Source organism: Lissotriton vulgaris, chromosome 9 (genome assembly GCF_964263255.1).
Source record: "Lissotriton vulgaris chromosome 9, aLisVul1.2, whole genome shotgun sequence".
NCBI classification, from domain to species: Eukaryota; Metazoa; Chordata; class Amphibia; order Caudata; family Salamandridae; genus Lissotriton; species Lissotriton vulgaris.
Genome location: NC_141697.1, coordinates 476,920,165 through 476,947,414, shown reverse-complemented (window position 1 = coordinate 476,947,414; position 27,250 = coordinate 476,920,165). Strand labels below are relative to the sequence as shown.

General features: G+C 45.3%; 1 protein-coding gene across 1 annotated transcript in view; it reads right to left on the bottom strand.

Annotated features, from left to right (window-relative positions):
* ESR2 (estrogen receptor 2) overlaps window positions 1-27,250 on the bottom strand; it is an 826,997-nt gene that overhangs the window by 53,894 nt on the left and 745,853 nt on the right. The window lies entirely within an intron of this gene.

The window sequence follows — 27,250 nt, the reverse complement described above, 5'->3', positions numbered from 1 at the left end:
TGAGGATCCAGCAGATTTAAGGGGCATATTAACAAGGCCAGGCGATAATTATCACTAAGCGCACTTAGCGCTAGGATAATTATCGCCGGCCATCTCTGAATTTTATCACGGAGATAGCGTGCTATCAGCAACGCTTATCTCTAAAGCGATAAAATTCAGAGCGCAAGCTGCCAATTGTGAGATTATCGCTGAAAATATAGCGATAATCCCACAAGGTTTGGCAATAGCTTGCTGATAGCGATAGACATACTTAGCCATGATATCCACCTTACATAGGACATCATGGCTAAATCAGAAAAACACCAGGCGTAAAAAAGCAGTGTTAACCATGGTTAGCGCTGCTTTTCTTTTTCCATCGCTAACAGGGTTAGCAATATCCTTGATAATAGGAGAAATGTCGCTTAATGACATTTCTCCCATTATTTTACTCTGGAAAGCCCCCTTTGCATCTCATTAGAGATGCAAGGGGAAGCGTCGAGTAAAAGGATGTTAACATGCCAATTTGCGTGTTAGCACCCTGTTGCTGATAGGGCGCTAGTTTTATCTCTGCTTTTTTGGCTTTTAAAGCCAAGAAAGCAGAGATAAAGCCCTTGTTAATATGCTAATATGCCCCTAAATTCGTTAAGATTTTAGCAGTGATAAGGAGTACATGACATAGTGTTAATCTCCATTCTATCTTCTTAATGTTTACTAAAATAAGTTGTGCGACCCTTTACCGTAGCCCGACAATGAGAAGATTTCCAGCTGAAGCCTTCAAGATACCGTCTGGATATCATGGTGTCTATTCCTTTCACTTGCCACCAAGCTTGATCTTATCATGGTTTCTATTCCTTTTCGCTTCCCACCAAGTTCAATCTAATGCAAATTGAGGTGTACAATTCTCCCTAAACTGTTATGTATTAGATGAAGTACCCACTACCATACATACATTATAAAGATGTTGCAAATCAATGAGAAGTTCCTTGATCATATAGAGGAACAAGATAGAGAGCCTTTCTAAAGTCTTGGAAGTGGCTTGAATATCCTAATAATGTAATGCAGTAGGTGGAATTTTATACCTTTCAATACATTGTAACACAAACACTCTTCCGCAAGCCCTCTTTGAAATAATTCGACTCCTACTCATTCTTAAGAAAGGGATACTGTGGGTGAAGATTAGTAGAATACACGGGGAAGTAAATACACCAATATGCAACTGGAAGAAGTATATTTTCAGCTGTTGAAAAAAAGTCACTTTAAAACATGTGAAGTTGAAAATGTATATTGACTTGCAGATGATCGAAATTCAATCTTTCTTGTCATAAATTCCAGCGGTGTAATAAATAAACATTCTCAGCGTAAAAGCCTTGTTATTAGCTAATCACTGTAAGTATACAGGCAAAAATAGTCCAGAAGAAAGAGTTGAAACAATAGTTATCCCTTTCATTATGGCATACCACATTGGGGAAAGCAGACACCAGTCCAGCGGGTTCATTGCTGTATGCCTTATATTAAAAAAAGTTGCAGCTTCATTCTCTTTTAGGGGATTGGGCTACTATGTCGGTGTTAGAACTGGAGGTCTCTAGTTGGCAATGGTATACACCTTTGACTAAATAGGGACCCTTGCTTCTAAGTCAGGGAAAGGGGATTACACTATTGGATTACCCCTGCTCACCTCCTTGGTAGCTTGGCACGAGCAGACAGGTTTATCTCAGAGGCAGTGTTTTAAGCATTTGTGAACACACTTAGTAATACAGGGAAAACACTACAGATGAACACCACATAGGTTTTATAAAAAGAAGTATTCTTTAAATAGACTTATCACAAGACCATAAACGACAAAAATCCACAATACCGAATTCAATAAGAATTCTTCCAGATGGTAGAATTAGTTCAAAAATAGGTTATTCACTTAAAAATACTCTGTAGCAACGAATAACCCCACCTGGAATTATCCCGATGTCAAGGTCAAAGAAATCCCAAAGTACGGCGCCGAACACGAGGTGCGCGGCACCAGGCCCGGAGTCAAAACAGACCCACAGAGAACACTACCTGGGACAAGTGAAAACAAAGAACTAGAAGGGGTGTGCAGTTCCTGTCAGGACTTGTGGGAAAGACAGGTCTTTCTTTGTGATACCCTCACACACCCAGAGAGGTGTCATGCTTCATCATCGGGCGTTTGCCCCTTGTCAGGCCGGCGCTACAATGCCTGACGGGCTCCCGAAGCCGGGGCTCTTTGCCGGGGATCTATTGAAGAAGAAGCCGTATGGTGCATGCAGGTGTGGGGGCTAGGTAGAGCACAAGGGGGTGAAATAATTAAAAAAGGTATGGAGCAGTCCTGTTGAATAAAATGTTAATAAACTAGGTAGCTCTGACCTAATTAAAAACTGTGCGTATGCCCCTGTGTGAAAAATAATGTTCATTGTTGTATACTGAAGAACCGTACTTTAGATAAAACCATAGATGTGGCAAGACATATGGAGAATACTTGTTGCTATGTTAAAGAGTAAGGTGGTGCAAGGGCTAAGGGTGGTGCTGAGCCAGTAAGAGTGTGTTGTGTGAACACAGTAAGGAAATCCACATGAAGAATTTGTGATGGGAATAGAAGGGAGTGAAAACTTTAGAGTTTGAGAAAAAGAAAGTGTGTGTTACAGGTGTGGTAGCATGTGGCACACAGCTGAGGCAATTAATTGCCCGCTGCAAATAGCACTTTTTAAAAATGTAAAAAGATAGGTCACGTCTCTAGAGTGTGTAAGATGTTAGACAACTTAAGTTCCAGGGGCCTTATTTATGAAGGCCTTGCGCCGCCGGTGCGTCACTTTTAAAATGGGAAAAAGTGACGCACCGGTGGCGCAAGGCCTTCATAAATAAGGCCCCAGAAAAGCTGTAAATTTGATAAATGAACAAGAAACATCAGGGTACAAAGAGGATTTGAGTATGAGTGAAGAGGATGAAATTGAAGTGTTAGTGGTATGTGAGATGGAACCACAGCTTGCAGATCATTCAAGGGAGATGGGTGACATGTAACCCCAGCAAAGTGTGCTTTCACGATGAACGGTAAGGAAGGACACGTTTGGGTGGATTCGTGCTCACCATTTATGCTCATGGACAAATCAAAGTTTGGATGGATGCTAGTTGTGTCCCTCGGATGTAGAGACTGAATGGATGATTGGTTATGGGATATTTCTGGGTTGGACAGGAAGTTCAGGATAGGAAGGCATAGAGAAACATTTATGTGGTCAAGGAGGGGAGGTTGTTCTTAGGATGGGAGGAGTAATGTGCTTTCTTGATTATCTTGAACCACGGTCATCCTAAGCAGGTATTTCTGACAGCCTCCCAAGGAATGAATGAATGGGTCACAATGTTTCCAAGTTTATTTGGAAAAAAATTGGGGTGTTTAAAGAAATTTGAACATTAGATCATGCTGACAAGAGGAGCAGTGCCGAAGGTACACAAGTTGCGAATCATACCAATGGCTTTGAGGGGATCAGAAAGAGGAACTGTAACGTTAGTGTTAGGAGGGCGTGATCGAACCAATAGAAGCGCCTGAGTGGTTAAGTTTGATTGTCATAGCTAAAAAACCAAATGGTAGCATATGCATGTGTGTTGACCTCAGGGATGGGAATGAGTGCACATATAAATGAAATGCTGATGGATGCGATGGGGGCAGATGTTTTACTACCCTAGACTTCTTTACCATCAGGTACGATTGCACTCTGAGTCCAGGCATTTGATGTCCTTCATAACACCTGAGGGAGCGCACCAATTTATCCACATTCCTTTTGGGCTGGCCTCTGAATCAGCAGTGTTCCAGAGAGTAATTCAAGTTTTTTTAAAGTCTTGTTGAATGTGCAGGTATTCCAGGATGATGAATTAGTCTGGGGAGTAGACAGGGAAAAGCATGATGGATTATTAAAGAACATTTTGCAAAGGTTGGAAAAGGAAAGGCGGGACTTGCCATTGGGCCGGAGAAGTGCAAGTTTGTCATGTAAGAAGTGGAGTACTTGGGGCATACTTTGAATAAGGAAGGCATTAAATCCAAACTCAGCTTGGTGGAGACGATTTAAAAGGCACTCTATCCTCAGGATAAGGATCAGTTAAGATTGTTCCTGGGTCTTTGTCAGAAGAGTGTCAGCAGGCATTTGAGCAAGTGAAGGATTCCATAGAAAAGCTATTGCTTTGAAACCATTTGACCCTGATGATGAGACCATCGTTGTGATGGATATCTAAATTGCCCTTGAAAGTTGACACCAGGGTTGCTGAAGTTGAATGGATGGTAGAGGATATCAAAGAAGCATGTGGAGCTACAGGAGGGGATGAGTGGAGGGAAGCTATTTTAGAGGATCCATCATTAGTCAAATTGACAGAGGCACAACTAGATGTGCAGGGTTGGGAAATGGCACAGGGGTTTTAGATGTTTAAGAGTGTGTGGGAGGAGATGTCAGTGGTGGAAGGCATTGTAAGGAGAAGTGAAAGGTTGGTGGTGCTGAGCAACTTGTGGCAAAGATTATTAGTATTGCTACTTGAGGAGCATGGGGAATTTCGGCGAGTGGGAATAGATAAAAATGTCTTCAAATTGGATGAGAACATTTACCTACGAAAGCACGGGGCCAGCATGGGCAGCACTGAAAATAGCTGGTCTCTAAGCACACAACCTTGAAAAACACAAATTCCTATGCTCCCAGAATCCTTACATCATGCACATCAGGGTATGGAAACGATATATGTATATGACATTTTCGTCATTTGTCAAGGAGAGAAAGATCTAGCTTTTGGGATTTTCTCAAATGGTTCAACAGACATTTCAAACCAACAGCCAAAAACTGCCTCCTTTCCTTTGACAGTTTCCATCCCAGACACCTCAAAGGAAACTTGCCCTTCAGACAATTCCTTTGACTCAGACGCAATCAGACTAAACTGGGCGACTGTAAAGAACAGGCGAAGAGCTTGGCCTCTAAGTTAAAAGCTAGGAACTATCCTGACAGATTTGTACCTAAAGCAATGCAATAACCCAGAAACAACCATAGGGAGGCACTGTTAGAAATCAACCCAAACCAACATTAGAAAGACCCATATGCATAGCAACTTACAATTACGTTTCCAATCAAGTGAGCAAGCACTGGCACACACTTAATGGCGGCACCCTTAATTTTCCAAAACCGATGTTCTCGCACAGAAGGGGACGCATTTTACATGTCATCCTGGTGCATACCCGACCACGTATGACAAACGTAACTATAGGTAATCAAGGTTTATAGCACCTATCAAAGAACACCACCCCTGTGGGATTTGAAATGTCTGCCACCTCACCAAGACAACTCAACAGATCACATTTAATAACAATACCAGCTGGTAAATGAGACACTTACTTTACTAACTTCAGTTAGGCAATCTCCGCGTATTAAAATGCATGAAGCATGGAAACTTATTGCCTCTGATGTGATGGTTAAAAACTAATGAAACTTTGGAATAAACTGGATTAACTTGGATAAACTGCGGAGTACATGTGAATATTGTCTACTGATGTGTGTATCGCTATACAACTCCTTTATGACACGCAGTTTGTGTGTCACAAAATTCATTTTACTAACTGCAACTCCCAACTAGTTGTATGCATGATCACGCACCCTTGTAACTTACATTACATAGGAATGATGACAGGCAAAGTTAAGACCAGGATATACAAACATCACAGCAATCTGAGATGTGGGCGCGCTACGACTAAGATGTCAGCACACTACATTGAACATGGTCATACTGTAAGGGATCTACACTGGGTCATCCTTGAACGAGTCAGCAAAGAATAAATGCTTTTTGAGAAGGAGCAACAATGGGTTTTCAGGCTCAAGACCCACATCAAGGGTCTGAACGAAAATATTCCCTAGAGCCTATTCAAGTGATACCCAAGTGGAGGTAGTTCCTAATGTGGATGCTACTTAAAATCTCTATTTTCGGACCCTTTAAAAATTCTTTAGGTGAGTTTTTAAATACTTTTTTTGATAATCCCTAAGATTTTTCCATAACGTTTCTTTCTCATAAATTACATTCTTTGAGGGGTTTAACTAAGACATGTTCTGCTCCCCTGCTTTTTAGAGTAATAACCACACATGATGGACATGAAAAGTAAACATCAACTAAAGGAATTACTCCTTTAAGTTGAACATTTATCTGTTTTATACACTCCATTCATCCCTTTCTCTTCCTTCCTTTAAGAAATGTACATTTTTACTATATCGCATAGATTACAGGAGATGCAAACTCACACCGGTGGACTAAGGCACAAGGAAGTAGTCCCGCACTAGGCGGCCATCTTTTAAAGATCGACTTTTCAGTCTTTTTGAGACACGAGGACGCCAACATCAAATCCGGTTCCAGGACACCCAAGCAGTGCCGACACACTTGTGGGCATCTCCGAAGTCACAGGTGGAGGCGCACCCTGATTGAGGCAGTAGCTTGAAGAAGCAAGCACTAAAGCTCTCTTTTCCTGTCTTTGTTTTCCCCTCAGGCAAGACACCCTATGCAATAACGCTTGTGACTATTATTTTTCCTCACACAGTGTGACTACAAGCGTCCCCCTTTCCACCGTTTTGGACTCATGATGCCTACTTAAGCTTACAACATGTATGTTATTTTCCCTAGTTTGGCATGTTGAGATTTATATTTGTGCGTGTCTTTATGTTTTATGTCATGCGTCATTTTTGGACATGGTATCACTAGAAGTGGTCACTGTTACAGCAGAAAAATATATCACCATTGCGCACTGAGATGTAACACAATAAGTGCAACATGACCTAGTAACTTTTAACCTTTTCACTTCATGTACTCTACAGATTCTCAAAGTTTGATACCAATTAAGTGCTGTTTGTTTTTCACCTTTGTTATTATTATTTTTCTGATTAGCATGCAATAAATTGCACAGTTTACAGGAGTGGTATCAGGGAGTAGACACCTTGGTCCTGAATAAAAGCCTTGGGGTAGGGCATGGGACATTTTCCCTTAGGATATTCTCTTTTCCCCATTTTTAACCATACTGTGCAGGGGTGCAAATAAACAGTGTTTTTTCCCACTGTGCAGATATTTTTAGATCACTTTATACAAGCCCCCCCACTCCTAGTTTTCATCAGTAATACTCTTCCATCATGATTAATCATAATACTATCAGTGGTCCCACGTAGTCGTTGGTCGCAGCATGCCCCGTTCCACAGCGGAACAGGAAGAACCCAAAGATGAAGCATGCCACCTAGGGGATATCCTGGTGGGTGAGGGTTATCCAAATAAACGTTTCTATCTCTCAGCAGACCAGTAGGCCATACAATAATCTCTTCACAATACATTTTTCTATAGAAACATGACAGAGCGACTCTGTCTTTTTTTAGATTTAAAAGTTTTTCTTCAGTGAGGGAATAGCTGGATTCCGGTTAAAAAAAATACCCCTACCAAATGTGTATCAAGGTCTTGTCCTATCCAAACCAATAGAAGTAGGTAAGACTACCCATTGTACACATTGTTCCTTTATATGCTAAAATGGAACACAGTGCAAGTAATGAAAGTGGAAAATACTCAGGAGAGAATTGTAGAAGGACAGGCAAATGCCTCATGTTAACTAGAAATACCATGTGTCTGAAAGATATTTTTGGGCTTGCACTGAGGCATGAGGATAGAAGGGTAATATGAGACAACAGCAATCGTGTTATGGCAACAGTGTACCAAGCCATTTGTGCCTACATCCTGCATCTGAAGGGTACCAGTCTGACTGTGGCTTGTGCCATAATCCATTTTGGAGACACCTGACTGCGACGCCTTCAGTTTTAGGAGCCTGTTATTGCTGTAGCTTTGCATTGGCAGGCATTGTGAGCTGAAGTGCGAGGTGTGGCTCTTGCATTGCTGTTCGCCGCTGTGGCGTGAAAAACAGGTCTCACTGGAGCTTTGCTTTGCTGGTTGTTGCCGGTGGCAGAGTCTTGGCGGGAATGGGCCCATTCGCGGCCACGAGTAGCCCAAACTTCAGGATTTTCACCTTTTCCTTTAGGAGGAGTACACTTTGATGCCAGGCAAGCGTCCTAGAGCCGGGGTGGCACCTCTTGGGTATCAGGGACTCACTCAAGCAGAGGTAAACAGGGCTCATGCAGGTCCAGTTGCAGGTCCAGGCAGGCAGCAGAGCATTGCAGGGAGGCCTCTGAAGTTATTCTGACCCTGTAGCTCACACAGGAGGGCAGCAAACTGACCATTGGTGTCACTCTGTTTAGCTTGGGATGAAGGCAAGTAGGTCCAATCTTTCTTCTCAGACAGCAAGACAGCCCTTCAAGCAGCAGGGCAGTCCTCCAGCAGTAAGGCAGTTCTTCTTTTACTGTAACTTCAACAAGGTCAGGAGTGTTCTACAGAGTTGCTCTGGAGGTCCAATATTTATACCTGGTGCCAGCCTTTATGTGGGAGGACTCCCTGTTTTACCCCCACATCTTGTTCTCAAAAGTTCTTTCTATTCCCTGTCAAGTCTCCAAACTGACTGGGGGTGACAAAAGTCAGGGTAGGCCTGTCGTCGGATTCTATTTGTGTGCAGGAGGCAATGCTCTTTGAAGTGTAAACAAGGCGGGGTACAGCTCTTCTGCAGTCATGGTACCATGATGACCCATTCTGTCTGAATCACGCCTCATTTGTGTCACTGTTGGGAAATAATACACAATCCCCAACAGTAGAGCCATTACAGTCATGAGACCCAGGACGCTGGCAGAAGGTACGGATGGCTGGGATAAGTTAATGCCAACTTTCTGAAAGTGGCATTTTCAGAATTGTAACATAAAATCTGATTACACCATTAAAGGCCAGGTCCAACATGACCACCCTCCAGCCTGAAATCAGAAGAGACTAATTAATACTTTGAGGGGCTTTTCTTCTCTGGGGTTACAAAGTGGACAACTACCCTCTTCTTCAGAACACCTTGTCTCTTAAGCTCACATCATCTAACCAATGTGGCACTGTGGCAAACAAGCCTTTGCTCTGGTGGAATGAGCACACAAACTGTAGTAATGGGTTATGTTTTGTAAGCCTGACTTAGAATGTTGTGGGGGTTCGTTATACTTCATGTGGTATATGGAATGCCCAGGAGTCAGTAGTGTTTATGCTGTGCAGCGGTGATATCGTGCTGTGTACATCTTTGCATATGGAACAAATATTTTAAATACAGAAGATATATGTGCTTCATCTCTACAGTATTTTGGTGATGATCAGGAACAACAACCTTTGGATCGATGACCTTTTAAAACCGGATCCTACTTTGTGGAACTGAAAACTATAGTGTTGAATGAGAATTCACCCTCCAGGCTAAGAACTTTGCAAGGGTATTTATTTATCGGCAAACATCAGTGAAGCTGTGTGGCCAGTGTGATTTTTGGGGGACTTTACCATAGGAAGCATCAGAACCGAGTGACCGTTGGTTCACGCTGACCGTTATCGAGTGCATGAAGGCTGCAGTGTGAGGTTAACTGGCTTGTGCTGGCAACATTACCCTCTGCTGGTGAAGTACTGCTAAGAGGTATTTCCTTTGGAAACAAATGAGCAGTGACGTAAGACATGCTGCTCTATTGGCCTGTGAAAACAATGCGCAACCACCATGTTGGACCATCGGGAAGAACTCAATTGCACTCTTTTGAACATGCGTCGTTCAGATAAACGCGGAGATAATTATGTGCCATTTTGCCAGATTGATGTATTTTCCCTTCAGGGTTGACAGAAGGTAGAGTGTGATATCTACATTGGCAGGGTGCAGGTAATGTAGTGAACTTTGAAGGTGTGTTCTATTAGGAAAATTTGCACCGCAGAGGATTTCAGCAAGGATATATGCAGGGTTGTAAGTGAAAAAACGATTGAATATCATTTTTGTGTGTAGGATAGTTCTCGTACTAAGCTAGCATGTCATCTAGCAAAACTGAGTATCCCATACATTCAAATTCACCCAAAGAGGTCTTGTCGTCTCGCAGGGAACTGGCAGTACAGTGGAGCGACTGGAAGGAGTACTTCTTGAACGATATAGTGAATGTAGGAAGTTTTTAAAACATTTTGCTTCCCCCTGGACAGGTTTCCTGACATAGAGTTACCAATTTGGATGCTTTGGCTACTTCGCCACTGCTGATAAGTGTTAAAGTACAAGTGTTCCCTATGTAAAGTGTAATGGTAATTGGTTTGCCATGATTGGTATGCTTGCCTTACTAGTAAAGTCCCTAGTGATGTGCACTGTGTGCCATGCCAGGGCTAGTAATGCAAAGGAATGCAGAGAAGGGAACTCAGGCCTGCAGTCTAGGGCCTGTGCGCAGTTTGCTAAGATAGCATGTTGCCTGACAGTGCAACCACTTGTCAGGCCTTACTTTGCCTTTTGCATACACCTTGGGCACCCCTGTGGTAGGTCCCAGGTAACCCCAGGGCAGGGTGCAGGGTAAGTAAAAGGCAGGACATATGTATACTAAGGTGTGTGTTATGTCCTGACAGTGAAAGACACTACATTTCGTTTTTTACAGCTGAAAGGCCACCCTGCGCATAGGACAGAATGAAGGAGGCTGGGTGTTGTGTTTGTTAGCCAAGTTTCCTATAAGTTTAAAATGGAGAGGTGAAGTTTAATATGTATGAACTCACAGTGTCATAACACATCTTTCTGTGAAAATGGTTTTGTCACTGTGTGTTCAGAAACCACTCTTTTAGAAAGTGGCTGAGTTGTGTGCTTTAAGCACTTCTGTGTGTCTCTGTTGAATGTAGATTGACTGTCTGGATCTGAGAGGTGAGAGAAGCTGGGAGAGGTCTTGACCCAGGGAGGGGCTGAGATGGCACCAGGCTACCCTGCATCGGGAGAGTAGGGGGAGGAGAAGCCCGGGAGGTGAAAAGGCCTGGGCTGGTGCTATAAACCAATTGACCCATCTCCTGCTGGGTGATTAAGGATCCAGACCCCCAGTATCAAAGGGAGAAAGGTGACAATGGGAAGGAGACAATCAGAAATAATTTAAGGAGGGGTCAGGTACGCCCGAGCACAACAAACTTCAAAGTCATTGAGGGGTTTAACTATGAGAGCTGAAACCCCTGAACGTTGGAATGAAACAGAAATGGATTGCGACTGAAAAGGCCATTTTGTGTTCAAGAGGAACCTCTGCTAAAGAAGGAGCAACTGAAGAGAGTGCTGTGGAAAGACCAATCCTTGCTTCGTGATCTGGGGCTGGTCTGCAGTTTGCTGTCTAACCAAGGAAGAGGCTGTTGGGACTGTTCTTGGAGGTGCTGGGCCCCCCTGCTTGACAAAGACTGTGCATTGTGCTGTGTATTGAACCCCAAGGGCCCGAGGTGAGCTGGGTCCCTGTTTGAAAACACAGGAACATAAAAGATTCTGGAGATGTCCCAAGCAATGTGGTGTGCGCATGCTTTTGCAACTTGAGACCCTCAGAAGTTTTGCCTTGTGATTGTGGGCATGCAGGAGTGAGCTGAGTCTCGGACGCTCGGGGTGCATGTCGTGGTGCAGCCAAAGCGTTGGTGAGGAGCGCCTGGTCGTTGTGTGCACCAAAAGAAGAAGTGAGTCTCGGATGTGCAGGGTGCGTGTCGTGGTGCAAGCCAGGGCACTGGTGAAGAGCACCTTGTCATCATGAGCATCGAGCGTAGAAGTGAGTATCGGAGATGCAGAGTGTGTGTCATGGTGCAAGCCTGGGTGTTGATGAAGAGCGCCTGGTCGTTGTGTGCACCGGGAGAAGAGGTGAGACTCGTATGCACAGGGTGTGTGTCGAGGTGCAAGCCGAGGCGTTGGTGAAGAGCACCTGGTCATAGTGTGCACCAGAGAAGAGGCGAGACTCGGACGCCAGAGTGCGTGTCGAGGTGCAACCAGAGGAGCTGGTGAGGAGTGCCTGGGTAGTGTGTGTTCGAATTTGAAGTGCTGAGACCGGGTCTCGGTGACCACTGAGACCGCCGGAAGGAGGGCCAGGCCATTAGGTCCTCGGAGTGAAACAGCAGCGGCCCGGACCGGCAGCCCCGGAGGAGCTGAGCCACCGGCCAGAGCTCGCCATGCCTATTGACGGAGTTCTGGATCAAGGCTCGAGTCATTAAAAGAGGAGAGGAGAGTGGGGTCGCGCCCCCCCCCCCCAGGTAAAGTGGATCACCACCAGGGGTGGGGTGTGAGCCCGGAGGGACACTCGGCCTCTCGCTTCTGTCAGCTGCGCAAGCCTGTTGCTTCGGCTCGGATCTTGGCCCGTGCTAGCCCAAGGAGGTGCAGTACTGGGGCCCGAGTGAGAAGCGGTACCTTTGTGTCATCATTGACCCATATTGAGGGCACTGTTAAAGGAGCACCTAAACTGTTGTAGTACACTTTGCATTATTGCTGCTAACGAATGATTGAACTGTCATATGACGTCTGACCTTATTTGTGCCTGACGAACTACATGCTTGGTGCGCTACGCACTGCATTATTTTTCCCTTGCAGAGTACGTGATTGTAACATGGCGCATTGCATTATTTCTTCATCGCACAGTACATGATTATAACGTGGCGCATTGCATTATTTCATCATTGCACAGTACATGATTGTAGCGTGACAAACTACTTTGTTTCTTCCTTGCACAGGGCCTGCTGGTAGTGATACGCATTCCATTATTCCTTCTATTGCAAAGTACATGACTGGGCGCTATGTATTTCCTTTTTTCTCTATTGGACAGTACAGGAATATATCGTTACGCATTGCAGTATTTCTTTTCTTTTGCAAGGTGGGTGATTCTAGCAATACGTCTTGCCTAACCTTTTGGAAACGGTTAGAAGTAAGCTTAACTGTTGGTTAGAAGCTGTGGTTGGGATTAGAACATACCGATCCACCGGAAGGAATACTACCCATTATTATATGTTGGTTTTATATCGTGTGATCATATCTTATATCTTCTTATAAAAAGATTATACTTGTTTTATAAAAACTTGTGTGGAGTCTATTTGTGGTGACATCATTGGGTTGCTCTGAGTGTGGTTGCACATACTGTACACTTGTGCCTTGGAGATAAGCCTTACAAAAGGGGGTGGTGATGGACGGAGCATCTGAATCAATCAAACACTCACACCCAGTCAAAAGATCTAGGTTTAATCCATCACCATTCTTTAGCCCACTCTGCCACCCCAGTTCAGACATGGCTATATGCAAATCAGTCTGACCCTGTGCCTCATGGAAAAAGTCCAGCCCGAACAGCCAAGCCATGTCTTCCCTGGACCGAAAACAAGCTTCCGAGGACCGGTTTCTTGCATTCCAGCAATCTTCAGCCCGGCTTGCTTGAATCCAGTGGCAAAGTGAGCAAGGGACTCACGTCTGAGCATTACCTGCCACACTTATGGCGGCCAAAAGCGGTACAAAAGGGGGTGGTGATGGACGGAGCATCTGAATCAATCAAACACTCACACCCAGTCAAAAGATCTGGGTTTAATCCATCACCGTTCTTTAGCCCACTCTTCCACCCCAGTTCAGACATGGCTATATACAAATCAGTCTGACCCTGGGTTTGTACCGCTTTTGGCCGCCATAAGTGTGGCAGGGTATGCTCAGACGTGAGTCCCTTGCTCACTTTGCCACTGGATTCAAGCAAGCTGGGCTGAAGACGGCTGGAATGCCAGAAACCGGTCCTCGGAAGCTTGTTTCCGGTCCAGGGAAGACATGGCTTGGCAGATCGGGCTGGACTGTTCCCATGAGGCACAGGGCCAGACTGATTTGCATATAGCCATGTCTGAACTGGGGTGGCAGAGTGGGCTAAAGAACGGTGATGGATTAAACCCAGATCTTTTGACTGGGTGTGAGTGTTTGGTTGATTCAGATGCTCCATCCATCACCACCCCCTTTTGTACCGTTTGAGATAAGCCTGGCTGCTCATGCCATGCTACTAAGGGGGTGAGGAGGGCTGGCTCAGATGGTGTCCTTACTTAGCCTAAGGTTGAAACGAGGGGTCCAGATCTCGCACTTGGCGACAGCGGAGTGGGACAAGGACTCCCGCCTCCAGCATTTGCTGGCGGGGGTGAGGGATAAGGATTCCCACTTCCAACATTTGGCGGCAGAGTGGTGGGATTAGATCCTGGTATAAATTAAAGGCGTATGTGCAAAATCACTCACAGTAATTGATGTACATTATAAATTGATTGCAGACCACAACGTAACAACATATAGTTTTGATTTGGTGGGTCTATTGTTAAGTAACCTTTAATCCAAACATCATGTCTCAGGGAGAGAGCCAGATAGCCGGTGAGGCTGAAGCTGCAGAATTAGAGTTTGACATTGAGGCACGTGTTTACCTACAAGGTTGATCAGTTGAGGTGATTCTGCAGAGCTTTGGGATGTCCCATGAAGAGTAGCTCCAGGAACGAGGAGCTGCAAGTTGCCTTGAAGGGCTGGTGGAAAGCCAAAGAGGCTCAGGAGACGGGTGATGTTGAGGTTGATGAGGATGACCCATGAAATGGATTTGGTCCACAGGATTTACCAGTGGAGGGACCAGCTGCAGTGGCTGATAGCAGCCCTTCAGGGAGGAGTTTTTCACCAAAGGAGTTGGAGGAAAACCAAAGGGTCAGGCTGCATGAGTTGAAGATGTTATAACTTAAAACTCAAGCAGAGGAGAGCAGGAATGCTCTCATGTTGGAAGAGAAACGGATTCCCTTAGTTCATGAGTTCAGCATGAGGGAATCGGACATTAAGGGCGGACAAGGTGAGTTCAGTGTGATTGGTGGCAGCACACAGCCAGTGCTTAGTGTGGATGAGTACAAGTGTGCACTGGAAGATTGGGTAGTGGTTAGCATGATAAATGATTTGGAAGGGTTGTCCAATTTGGCCCCAGGGGAGTCTAGGCTCAGATATTATTTTCCAGGATTGCGCCACCACGGATTAAGGTGTGGGCTCTTTGATTTTCGGGAGCCTGCACCAGAACCGGACCCCTGGTCATGGGTCCAGGGGCCTCAAAAGGCCCCAGAGAGGAAAGAAGGGCCAAGTGGCACGAGGAGATCCCAGAGTAGTGAGTAGGGGTTGCTTACTAGCCCCTTGTCTCAAAAGAAGGGGAGGCAGAAAGAGCAGCATGCCCAGAGATCAGCAGCACCACGCGGGAAACTGGGTGGGCCGTGGGAGAGTCCCCAGGTGGAGACCTAGTGCCTATTTGCAAGAGGTGTGAGGAAGGACACCTAGTGTTAGGAGGGTGTGGGGAGTCGGAATCCAGAACTCCTGCCGCCCTCAAGTCTGTGGGTGCTAATTCTAAGTGGCAGGCCCAGAAGATTAAATGGAAGATTAAGAGAGGGTTGTGTTCCCCAGTGGGGACACCAATGGGCCATTGTCCAGCCAGTAGGGTTGGGTGCCCTAGAAATGACCAAGGTAGACCTACTCTTCAGGATAATTGGAGGTAGTATCCTGACTGATGGGTCTTTCCAAGGTACCACTCCAGGGGGGGTTGGCATGGGTCCAGCACCCTTGGAGGGGTCCCCCTAGCAGGGAGGGATTCATGAAACAGCATTGCTGGCTTAGGGGTTGGGATCAAGCAGTCCCCCTGGGGGCAGGAAGGCGAGGAACAGGAGGGGGTACCTGTGGTGGAGGGCCTGCATCCTGGTTCTATTGCCCGAAGCCGGGACGTCCATCAAAGTAATGATTGGTCTACCCTGGCTTTTGGCTGGGAGGGGGTTGTGTAGGACTTGGCATTTTTGGCTAAAGTTCCCTAAACGTTTTGCTTTCTTTCCCCTTAGACCATTTTCCTGACATAGAGTTGCCAATTTAGATGCTTTGGGTACTATGCCACTGCTGATAAGTGTAAAAGTACAAGTGTTCCCTATGTAAAGTGTAATGATACTAGGCTGGCCATGATTGATATGCTTGCCTTACTAGTAAAGTCCCTAGTGATGTGCACTGTATGCGCCAGGGCTAGTAATACAAAGGTGCGTGGAGAAGGGAACTCAGACCGGCTGTGTAGGGCCTGCGCGCAGTTTGCTAAGTTTGCATGTTGTCCTGACAAGTGCAACCACTTGTCAGGCCTTACTTTCCCTTTTGCATACACCTTGGGCACCCCTGTGGTAGGTCCCGGGTAATCCCTGGGCAGGGTGCAGTGTAGGTAAAAGGCAGGACATATACTAAGGTGTGTGTCCTGACAGTGAAAAACACTCCATTTAGTTTTTCACTGCTGAAAGGCCATCCTGCCCACAGGACTGAATGGGGGAGGCTGGTTGTGGTGTTTGTTAGCCTAGTTTCCTATAGTTTAAAATGGAGTGGTGAAGTTTAGTATGTATAAACTCACAGTGTCATAACACATTTTTCTGTGAAAATGGTTTTGTCACTGTATGTTCAGAAACCACTCTTTTAGAAAGTGACTGAGTTTTGTGCTTTAAGCATTTCTGTGTATCTCTGTTGATTGTGGGTTGACTGTCTGGATCTGAGAGGTGAGAGGAGCTCGGAGAGGTTTTGTCCCAGGGAGGGGTTGAGATGGCACCAGGCTGCCCTGCATCTGGAGAGTAGGGGAGGAGAAGCCTGGGAGGGGAAAAGGCCTGGGCTGGTGCTATAAACAAATTGACCCATCTCCTGCTGAGTGATTAAGGATCCAAACCCCCAGTATCAAAGGGAGAAAGGTGACACTGGGAGGGAGACAGGTTTTCAAAGGGAGGGAGGCGAAAGGACACTATTTACCACTCAAGGTGGTGGAAGGTCCAGTAGCAGCTCAGTGTCCGTACTAAGTACTAGAGATACCAACAAAAGGAGAGGGTGCTGCAGGGGAGACACCCAGAACTGATTTAGGGAGGGGTCAGGGACCCCTGAGCAAAACAAACTTCAAAGACATTAAGGGGTATAACTATGAGAGCTGAAACCTCTGAACGTTGGAATAAAACAGAAATGGATTGAGGCTGAAAAGGCTTGGACCCGTTTCGTGGTCATGAGGAACCTCTGTTAAAGAAGGAGCAACTGAAGAGACTGCTGTGGAAAGACCAAACCTTGCTTCATGATCTGGGACTGGTCTGCAGTTTGATGTTTGCCGGGAGAAGAGGTGAGACTCGGACGTGTAGGGTGCATGTTGCGGTGCAAGCCGAGGTGTTGGTGAAGAGCGCCTTGTCATTGTGTGCAGCAGAGAAGAGGTGAGTCTCAGACGCGCAGAGTGCATGTCGAGGTGCATCCAGAGGCGCTGCTGAGGAGTGCCTGGGTAGTGTGCGCACCAAATTCAAAGTAAGTCTCCACAGTGATGAGGGCGGGTCTCGGTGTCCACTGAGACCGCCGGAAGGAGGCCCAGGTCATTGGGCCCTTTGAGTGACACTGTAGCGGCACCGGACCGGCAGCCCCGGAGGAGCTGAGCCGTTGGCCAGAGCTCGCCTTGCCCATTGATGGAGTTCTGGATCAAGGTCCAAGTCACTGAAGGAGGAGAGCAGAGTAGGGTTGCGCCTCCCCCCAGGTAACCTGGATCACCACTTGGGGTGGGGTGCGGACCTGGAGGGACACTCTCTCGGCCTCTCGCTTCTGTCAGCTGCGCAAGCCTGTTGCTTCGGCTCGGATTTAGGCCTGTGCTGGCCCAAGGAGGGGCAGTACTGGGGCTGGAGTGAGAAGCGGTGCTTTTGTGTTATCATTGTTATTAACGGAGCACCTAAACTGTCGTATTACACTTTGCATTATTGCTGCTAACGATCTATCGAACTATCTTATGACGCCTGACCTTATTTGTGCCTGACGAACTACATGCTTAGTGCGCTACGCACTGAGTTATTTTTCCCTTGCAGAGTACATGATTGTAACGTGGGGCATTGCATTATTTCTTCATCGCACAGTACAAGATTATAACATGGTACATTGCATTATTTCTTCATTGCACCGTACATGATTGTAGCGTGACGCATTGCATTATTTCTTCATTGCACAGTACATGATTGTAGCGTGACACATTGCTTTGTTTCTTCCTTGCACAGGGTATGCTGGTAGTGATACGTATTGCTTTATTCTATTGCAAAGTACATGACTGTGGCACTACATATGGCATTCGTTCCCAATTGCATAGTACAGGAATATATCAGTATTTCTTTTCTTTTGCAACATGTGTGATTCTAGCAATACTACTTGCCTAACCTTTTGGAAACAGTTAGAAGTAAGCTTAACTGTTGGTTCGAAGTGGTGGGTGGGATTAGAACCTACCAATCCACCGGAAGTAATACTACCCAATATTATATGTTGGTTTTGTATTGTGTGGTCATATGGTATATCTTCTTATATAAAGTTTATACTTGTTTTATAAACACTTGTGTGAAGTCTATTTGTGGTGACATCACTGGGTTGCTGTGAGTGTGGTTGCACATACTGTACGATCGTGCCTTGGAGATAAGCCTGGCTGCTCGTGCCAAGGTACTAAGGGGGTGAGCAGGGCTATCTCAGACGGTGTCCTTACTTAGCCTATCATTGAAACGAGGGGTCCGGATCTCGCACTTGGCGACATCGGTGTGAGACAGGGACTCCCGCCTCCAGCATTTGGTGGCGGCGGTGAGGGATGAGGATCCCCACTTCAAACAGTGAACATAGAAGATAGTAATGGTTTATTCGCAGTTGAGAGGAAGAAAATAATCCTAATGTTCTGCCTAGGTCTGGAAGGTTATGCATTTATAATCAATTACAGAAACCTGACAGGAGTGGAGGTGATATAGATGTTTTTTAAAGTGCAATACAGGATTTGGATGAGCACTTTTCACACACGGCGTGCACTGCGGTAACACAGCATGCATTCTTTCAAAGGAAACAGGAGAAGCATGAGAATATTGAAGACTATTTTTCTGTCTTGAAGAAGTTGGGGATCTTGAGTAGGTTTGGGAATTCGCATGACAAACTGCTTCATGATCAAATTGTGATGTATGCAAAAAACAAATCTATACAAGAGATGTTGTGGGTGGAAGCTGAGGCGAACCTCAAAGATATTGTGGCAATTGTCAAGAAAGCAGAAATTTTGGAGCATTGCACTAAAGCTACATTAACACAGGAAAATAAAGTGTTGAAGGCAGTGAATAAAGTGTCAATAGGAAGACAGAAGAGTGCACAGACTGGGCGATTTGCAGACCAAAGGAAAAATAGGAGGAAAGTCAACAATTTGAAACAAGCTAAAAGTTTGAGCATTGTATGTTTCTGATGGGGTAGCACATCACATTCAGATAGGTTTGAGAGGTGTCTGGCTAAAGCTGCCTAATGATTGGAATGCAGCATAATAGGACATTATGCAGAGTATGCAAGAGAAAACAAAGGAAGAAGAGCAGTACCACCACGCAACAGTGATGGGGAAGAGTCTTCAAGGGAAAGTGAAGAGAGTAAAGAGACGGGTAGGCACACAGGGCGGAAGAAGGTGGTGCTGAATGTTGCAGGGGAAGGGAGTAGTAAACCTTTGTGTTGGTTAACCTTTGGAGGAGTCTGACTCGGGGTCCCCGTACACTATCATTGCTGAGAGTATTTGGAAGGAATTCTTTGTGAGCAAGGTTGGGGATCAATTGGAACCCCGACATATCTTCGGAGAGCTATACTGGAGATGGGATAGACATAGTGGGGTTAGGTAATTAGTCTTCAGTTTCAAAAACAGACATCTGTTGGTTAAACTCTATATAGTCAAAGAGTGGCCTTCAATATTGGCCTTGAAAGAATTAAAGAACTTGAGTGTAGTCCTGGATCTGACTAGCAAGTCTTATTAGCATGTGAGGAGGAAGACACTAAAAGGTGGGCGTTAGAGGAATTTCTTGGGGTCTTCCAAGGTAATATTGGCCACCATTGCATACAATTAAATGAATGAGCTTTGCCCAAAATTCATAATGTGTGCAGTATTCCTTTCATTTTGGAGAGCAGGTGCAGAAAGAGTTAGAGAAGTTACATCAGTCACAGGTCATTGAATCTGTAGAGTCATCAGAATGGGTGTCTCCTTTGGTCGTTGCAAGCAAGGTTCGTTTGTGTGTGGACTTGAAGGGACTTAACAATAATATTGTGGTGGATCACTTCCCACTGCCTTCCATTGAGGTTATCATGTCTTTAACTCGAAACGCTAAATGGTTTTCAATGCTGGGCTTGTCTGCAGTGTATCACCAAGTAGTACTGGATCACAACAGCAGACATTTCACTACATTCTGCACACTGTTCGGTTATTACCAATTTAAATGCATGCCATGTCGATTGGCATCAGCCGCAGAGGTGTTCCAGAGATTGACTGCACAACTGACTTTAAATGCAGGTTTACTCAGAAGAAGGTCATGTATTTGGGCCATGAAATCAGCGATGAAGGGATCAAACCAAAGAAAACGCTTGTGGAAACTATTGTAAATGCTCCATCTCCAAAATCCAAAGAAGAATTGATCTCTTTTTGAGGATTGGCAGGATTTTATTCAAATTTGGTGGTGAATTTTTCACACAAGTCCCATGAAATGAGGCTTTTATTGAAGAATAAAGTCAAGTTTGAATGGAATGAAAGCTGTCAATCAGCATTTCTAGGGAGATAGGCAAGCTATAGCTAATGCACTGAGGTTTCAAGGTTTTGATCCTAAAGCATACTTGATTGACACCACTGATACTAGTGGTAAGTGTCTTGGTGGTGTATTGACTCAGAAAAACAAATGGGGTAATAAATGTGAGATTGCATTTGCTTCTCACTGTTTATCACCCACGGAGGAGAAGTACTCCGTGAAAGAGAGAAAAAGTCTAGCATGTGTGTGGGTTCTTGAGCATTTTCATAAGTTTATTTAGGGGAGAAAATTCATTTTGGGGTCTTATCACAATGCGCTTTCCAAATTACTTACCACAGAGGGTAGGTCCAGGGCCTCTGCGACGAGTGCTAGACTGTCCATGAGACTTGAAGATTTCTTCTATGATGTGCAGTATGTACCAGGAGCTAAAAATATGAATGCTGATTTTTTTAACAGAATGTCAATGCCTCTGAAAGAATTAAATTAGGATCCCTGGAATGAGTGGTGTGTTGCATGGATTTTTACAGGAGGGATTGCGAGCACTATACAACAAGAAGAGTGGATGGAGGCATACGGCAAGGATTAAGGAGGAATTGAAAGCCTTCTGGGAGGTGAGAGATGAGCTGAGTGTGGATGATGCATTTATGTGTAGAGGTGAAAAAGTTATTCCCCCTGTGGCATTAGACAAAGGATTATTTCCATTGGACTTGGAGGACACTTCGGTATCATATGTACAAAAAAGTTTAAAAATGCTATATTGTTGGCCTAAAGTGGATTTAGAGATGGAGAGGTATCTATGAGAGTATGTTTATCATGAGACTAGTGACAAATTGCAGAAAATGTTGACTCCTCCCATGTCCTCGCTAGGTTGTCCCATGTCACAATGGGACAAAGTAGCATTGGACATCATGGGTCCCATTATATGGTGTGATGGCACATGTAAATGCATAGTTGCTCTGGTGGATTAGTTCTCCAAGAGGATTGAGTTGATTGTGGCGCAAAGTGTTAATACTGTGATGAAGGAAGTGTTTCTTAGGGACGGATTTCTGCTGTCTATACTAACGGATAAGGGTGTGTACTTTAAGTCAGAGGAAATTAGAATGTTTCTTAAGATGGCTGGCATAGAACAGAAATTCACAGAGTTGTATCATCCTTGGGGTGATTCTGTGGTGGAAAGAGTTAATAAAGCGATTAGAGGAATTATTTGGATGGCGAAAAAGGTCAGAAGAACTGGGAACATGAGCATAAAAAGATGGATTAGCGCACAGAAGGACGCCTCATGTGACTGTTGGTGAAGTCCTTTTGGGTTAAAGAGAGGCAGACCACGTATTCCAGAGTGAATCTGGGGTGGATGATCAGGAGTAAGAAATTGAATTGGGAGGCAAAGAATGTGAGGAGATGTATTTTTCGCTTAAAATAAGATTACAAATATTTTGATGCTAAGCATGGAGTGAAAGGGGTACATGTAAAAGTTGGGCAAGGGGTGCGTGTGAAGTCGGTCAAAAAAGTGGTTAAAGGAGAAAGTAAATTCAGTAACCCAAAAAGGGTCAAGAGGGTGATGAAGATTACGATGCACTTAGAAGATGGCAGCATTTGTCAAATGCGTTGTATTGCTCTGGTCAAAGGAGGTAGAGCCGATGAAAGTTGTGAATAAAGAAAGTTGTAGAAAGTAAGAGGTGACAGGTATTGGTGTTTGAATGAGTCTGTGGATGGGAAAGGGAACAGCAGGATAAGTGATGGAAGGTTTGGGTCAAAGGATTTAGTCAAAACGAGTAGGTCCTTGACGGAATGCGATGTGAGGGAGACCGTAGGTGTTCATCCTGAAGAGAGGGGAGAGAATTTGATGGAAGCAAGAGTAGAATGAGCACTTTTGGAAGAATTTTAAGGAAACCTAGGATGGTAGAGGATTTTGTTTGTCAGTAAGTGCTCATCAACAAGGCAAAATCGACCAAACAGGCAATTCACTTTTGTTTCATCAACTTTAAGGCATCCTTTGACAATGTTAATCGAGTACGACTGTGGAGGAAGCTGGCGCTTTGGGGAATACCGTCAGCTCTTTTGAACCTTTTAATATACCTCCATACCAACACATGGATACAGGTAAATCCAGGCAACGGCTCACATCTATCGAGGTGCATACCTACCACCAAAGGCCTCAAACAGGGATGTGTGCTTGCATCAACACTGTTTACGGCAGGTATGACATCAGTTCTAGGCACTTGCAACCCGCATGCACCTCGACTCGATGGAAAAGCCATCTCTAGTATTTCGTATGCCAATGACGTTGTCCTGGTAAGCCACACCCAAGTTGGCCTGCAATGCTTACTCAACACAATGCATGAGTATCCAGTAGAAAATCATCGAAAAGTGAATCTCAACAAAGCAAAAACCTTGACAATTAATGCAAACAACAGTCCAATTCTTGATACCTGAAAAAACTCCAATTGTGAACATCCTGGCCTACAAATACTTAGGGGTAACCATCGAAGAGGGTTGTCGATTTGCCAACCAACTTGAGGCAATCAGGAGGAAGGGGATGGCAATAGCAATAACATTAAGGCTGTTAAAAACAAAATTCACAGGCCCTATTCTTTCCCCTCTCCTTCGGGTAGCACAAGATAAAATTCTACCCACCATCGCCTATGGTAGTGAAGCACTAAGGGGCAGGGACGCAAAATTTCTGGACACCACCATGGCCAGGGCCTATAGAGTTATGTTTAACCTTAAAAACCTATGCCTCACCAGCACAGATTCGATTAGAGTTTGGCATAACCAAACAAATCCTAGCAAGGCAAGGTTCCTATATAACGTGTTGGCACAAAATTAAGAACTCTTCCCCGAATACACTGAACCATCAGCTCTGGCAAGAAAGTTGCAAAATTTCCAACTCGCCGGCCAGACAGTATTTGAAGGATTCACTTGTCTCTACCGGGTTAGCTGACCTATGGGAAACTCAAACTACCCATTCCGTTTTCAAGCAAATAGTAAAAAAAGTAATCAAGAAAATCTCCCTTGTAGAAGATAAGGCTGCCTTTGCCCGCAGGAGCCAAGCCTGGATGACACTGAGTGGCTATAAATCACTTAGGTCACAGGCATACTTCGAATTGGGGTACTCCAGGAAGACCAAAGAACAATTCTTAAAATACAGACTAGGAATCCTTGCACCATGGCTGAGGGAGAACTACCACATGCAGACTATGCGGCAACAGTACTGAGAATATGGTATACCTAATCTGCACTTTTACTAACTTAAAGGAGGTAAGGGATGGACTACTAAAGGCGCACTTTAAAGAATGAGGGATTCAAGCTCAGAGACAGGCAGTGATTGCATGCTTTGACTCCAAGGACCCGCTGCTAAATGGGAAGCTAGTGAAATGTTTGTCACTAGTAGAAACCAAGCAAGGGAGAGCAGCACCCCTTGCAAATGCAAAAACAGAATGAGGTAGTTTCAACTCACACAACTGAAAACATTTAATACAGACATTCGAACCTCTTCAGAAAACGCCAAACAAGGCGCTTTTACACTAGAAGCGTTTATGTTTTTAGAAACGTTAAAAAAAAATGCCTCCTTTCCCTTCCTCACATGATTCTTTATCTACTCTCTCTTGTCTTAAGAAGCATGCATATGCTATGTGTACTTCTTGTAATGGTTTTAAATAATCAAATACAATAAATTATTACAATCTCTCTAGATGTCGGTAAGTGGGGGATAACAGTATTTTTACGTTAACTAGAAAAGGGGAATTGGGATGTAGAGTTTTCATGTTACTTTCTCTGTTAGTCCAGTTTTAAATTATAAGAAAAAGGGATGTGTAGCAATGGGTATGTATTATAGGCCTGACATAGAAAGTGCATAGGATAGAATGTTGTGGGGGCTCCTTCTACTTAATACGCTGTATGGAATGTCCCGGAATCAGTAGTGTTTATGCTGCACTGCGATGATATTGTGATGTGTACATCCTTGTATATGGAATAAAATGTAAGTAAAGAAGATACGTACACTTCATCTCTGCACAAACCCTCTGGGGTTTCTCCTTGGCCATTGCGTAGCAGATTTTAATTCAGAGCATGAGCCATCAGGAGATGGTCCATTTCTACACTGCCTTCCCTTTCTTCGTTCGAACATACCCCACATAGGGATGGTAATCTGCAAGGACCTCTTTTGTGCAGTCAAGGTAGAATGATAATGTTCTTTTTGGGTCCAATCGATGGAGTCGTTTTAATGGTAAGTAGATTCATAGGACAGTTGTGTAGCCTCTCAAAGGGAGTGCATATGAGAAAGGTGAGTATTAAATTTAGGTCTCACTTGGGCATGATGATGGATAAAGGTGGGAGAATGTGTTAGAGACCTTTCAAAAACCTATTCACAATAGGGGATTTGAACAAGGATGTCTGATTTTGTCACCACAGAAATGCTGAGGTGGCCGAAAGATAGCCTTTTAAGGTGCCACTGTAGGGGATGAGAAAGAAAAAACTGAAGGACCAGAGAAAGGGGGCAGAAAAGGCGTTACCCGGGTCTTTCTGCACACAATGCCACAAACTTTCCCCAATAGCAGGTATATATGCCTTGGTGGAGAGACGACTGGCTACAGAGATAACATTACAGACTTCATGAGGAAGTTTGAAAGCTGTCAATTGTCGCCGCTTAATCTACACACATGAAGGTGAAGTATTGGCAGGTTTGGGTGGAGAACCCCAGGCTTCTGCTGCAAATGAAGATCCTCCCGGAGGAGCAGTCTGATCAGAGGACCAACGACCATGCTCAACTGCTCAGGATACCAAACTCACTGAGCCCAGTCCAGAGCTACAAGGATGAATTGGTCAGGTCGTTCCTGATCTTCTTTAGAACTCTGGGCAGGAGTGGTATGGGCAGAAAAGCGTACAGGAGGCCTGAGCTTCACTTGAGGTGAAAACATCTTGAGCCCTCAGAACCGCTTACATTGAAGGTTGTCAATGGTGGCGAATCAAGGCTCTCCCCACTGCTGAAAGAGTGCACCATTTCCGTATGGAAATGCTATTCATGATCCGCTAGGCATCTTTGGCTGAGTTTGTCCACCCTGGCATTCAGGGAGCCCGACAAGTGTTGAACCACCAGGAATATGCCCTGCTGTTTCAGACATGTCAAAATATGCAGGGCCTCTTGACATAGGGTCCACCATCCCACCCTTCCCTGCTTGTTGCATCCTACTTGGCGGTGGTGTTTTCTGTGACCACCTGCACTAGACTTTCCTTGATGGAGAGTAGTAAGGCTTTCAATGCCAGTCTGATCACTTGGAGCTTCAAAAGAGTGATGTGGAGCCCAGATTTCTCTGGAGACCAGAGGGCTCTGATCTCCATCTCTCCCAGATGGCCACCCCATCCCAGGAGTGACACATCTGTCACTGAGGTCAGATCTGGTTGGGTAAGGGAGAGGGGTCTGCTGCTGACTCAATCGCAGTTCGTTAACTACCACTGCAGATCCTTTGCAGTACCCTCCGAGATCTGGACCATGTCGGAGACATTTCCCCTGATGCTGCGCCCACTGGAAATTCAGTTACCACTGCAGAGCCTGCATATACGAGCAGGCAGGTGTCACAAGTAGGATGCAGGTGGACATAAGGTCCAGCAGAGTCAGTCTCACTGAAACACAGAACAGAGGCTGAAATATTGGAATCATAGTCTTAATTCAGGACCCCACTTTGGGAGGATAATCCAGAAACGTTACCATGTCCAAAACAGCTCTGATGAAAAGAAGCATCCCAGAGGGAGTCAAGTATGTCTTCGGCATGTTAATAGTGAAACCCAGTGAGTGCAGGAGGTCCGCCATAGACTGGTGGTAGGAGAGGGCTCCCTGGGGCGAGCCCTGCTTTAACAGCCAATTTTCGAGATAGGGAAAGACTGGCACCCTGATCTCAGCAGAATAGCTGGCCCCACTGACATCACCTTGGTGAACACCTAAGCGGCGCTGGTATGGTCAAAAGGGAACATGCCAAATTGAAAGTGCTCACAGCCCACCATGACCCACAGGCAGGACGGCAATGTGAAGGTATGAGTACAGCAAGTACAATACCACCATCCAGTATCCCGGTCCGATCGTAGACAGAACTTGTAAGACTTGAGCGTCAGTAGTAAATGGAGAGGGCGCAGATCTAGGATAGGACAAAGCCTTTTGTTCTTCTTTGCCACCAGAAAGTAGCAGGAATAACAATGACGACCTACTTCTGGTATTGGTACCCTCTCCATGGTTCTCTTGGCAAAAAGAGCATCCTGTTGGAGTAATGAGAGATGGTCCTCCATCAGCCTGTGACAAGTAGATGGCATGGGTGGAGGGGCAGTCATGAAGGGTAGGGAGTAGCCCCTTTGAACAATCTGGAGGACTCAGTGGTCTGATGTTATCAACCTCCAGTCGGTCAGGTGATGGCATATCTTGCCTACCACCGGTTGCCCATAGTGGTTGAAGGGCAAACTAAAGAGGCTTGGAGGTTTTGGCTGCTGGGGGAGGGTGGTGGACTGGCCTGACCTCTGGCTGCCTGATCCAGTGGGTCTGTGGGTACCGAGTCCTTGGCCACGCAGAGGCTGGGAGCTTGCAGGATTTGGTGGCTGGGCAGGTAAGGACACTGCTGGACACCCCTCCCATAGCCACAAAAGGAGCAAAAGGTGGACTGGGTTGAGGGGGGCTATGGAAAGGCCCAAGGACATGGCCATAACCCTGCTGTCCGTGAAGCACTCCAGTGCTTAGTCCGCCTCAACTCCAAAGAAAAAGGCACCATCAAAGGGAATGTCCATAAGCAAAGCTTGGACATCCCCTGAAAAGCCAGTTGTCCTTAGCCAGATGTGGTACCTTAAGGCCACCAAGAAAGAAACCGCTCTGCCTAGCAAGTCAGTCTTGTCC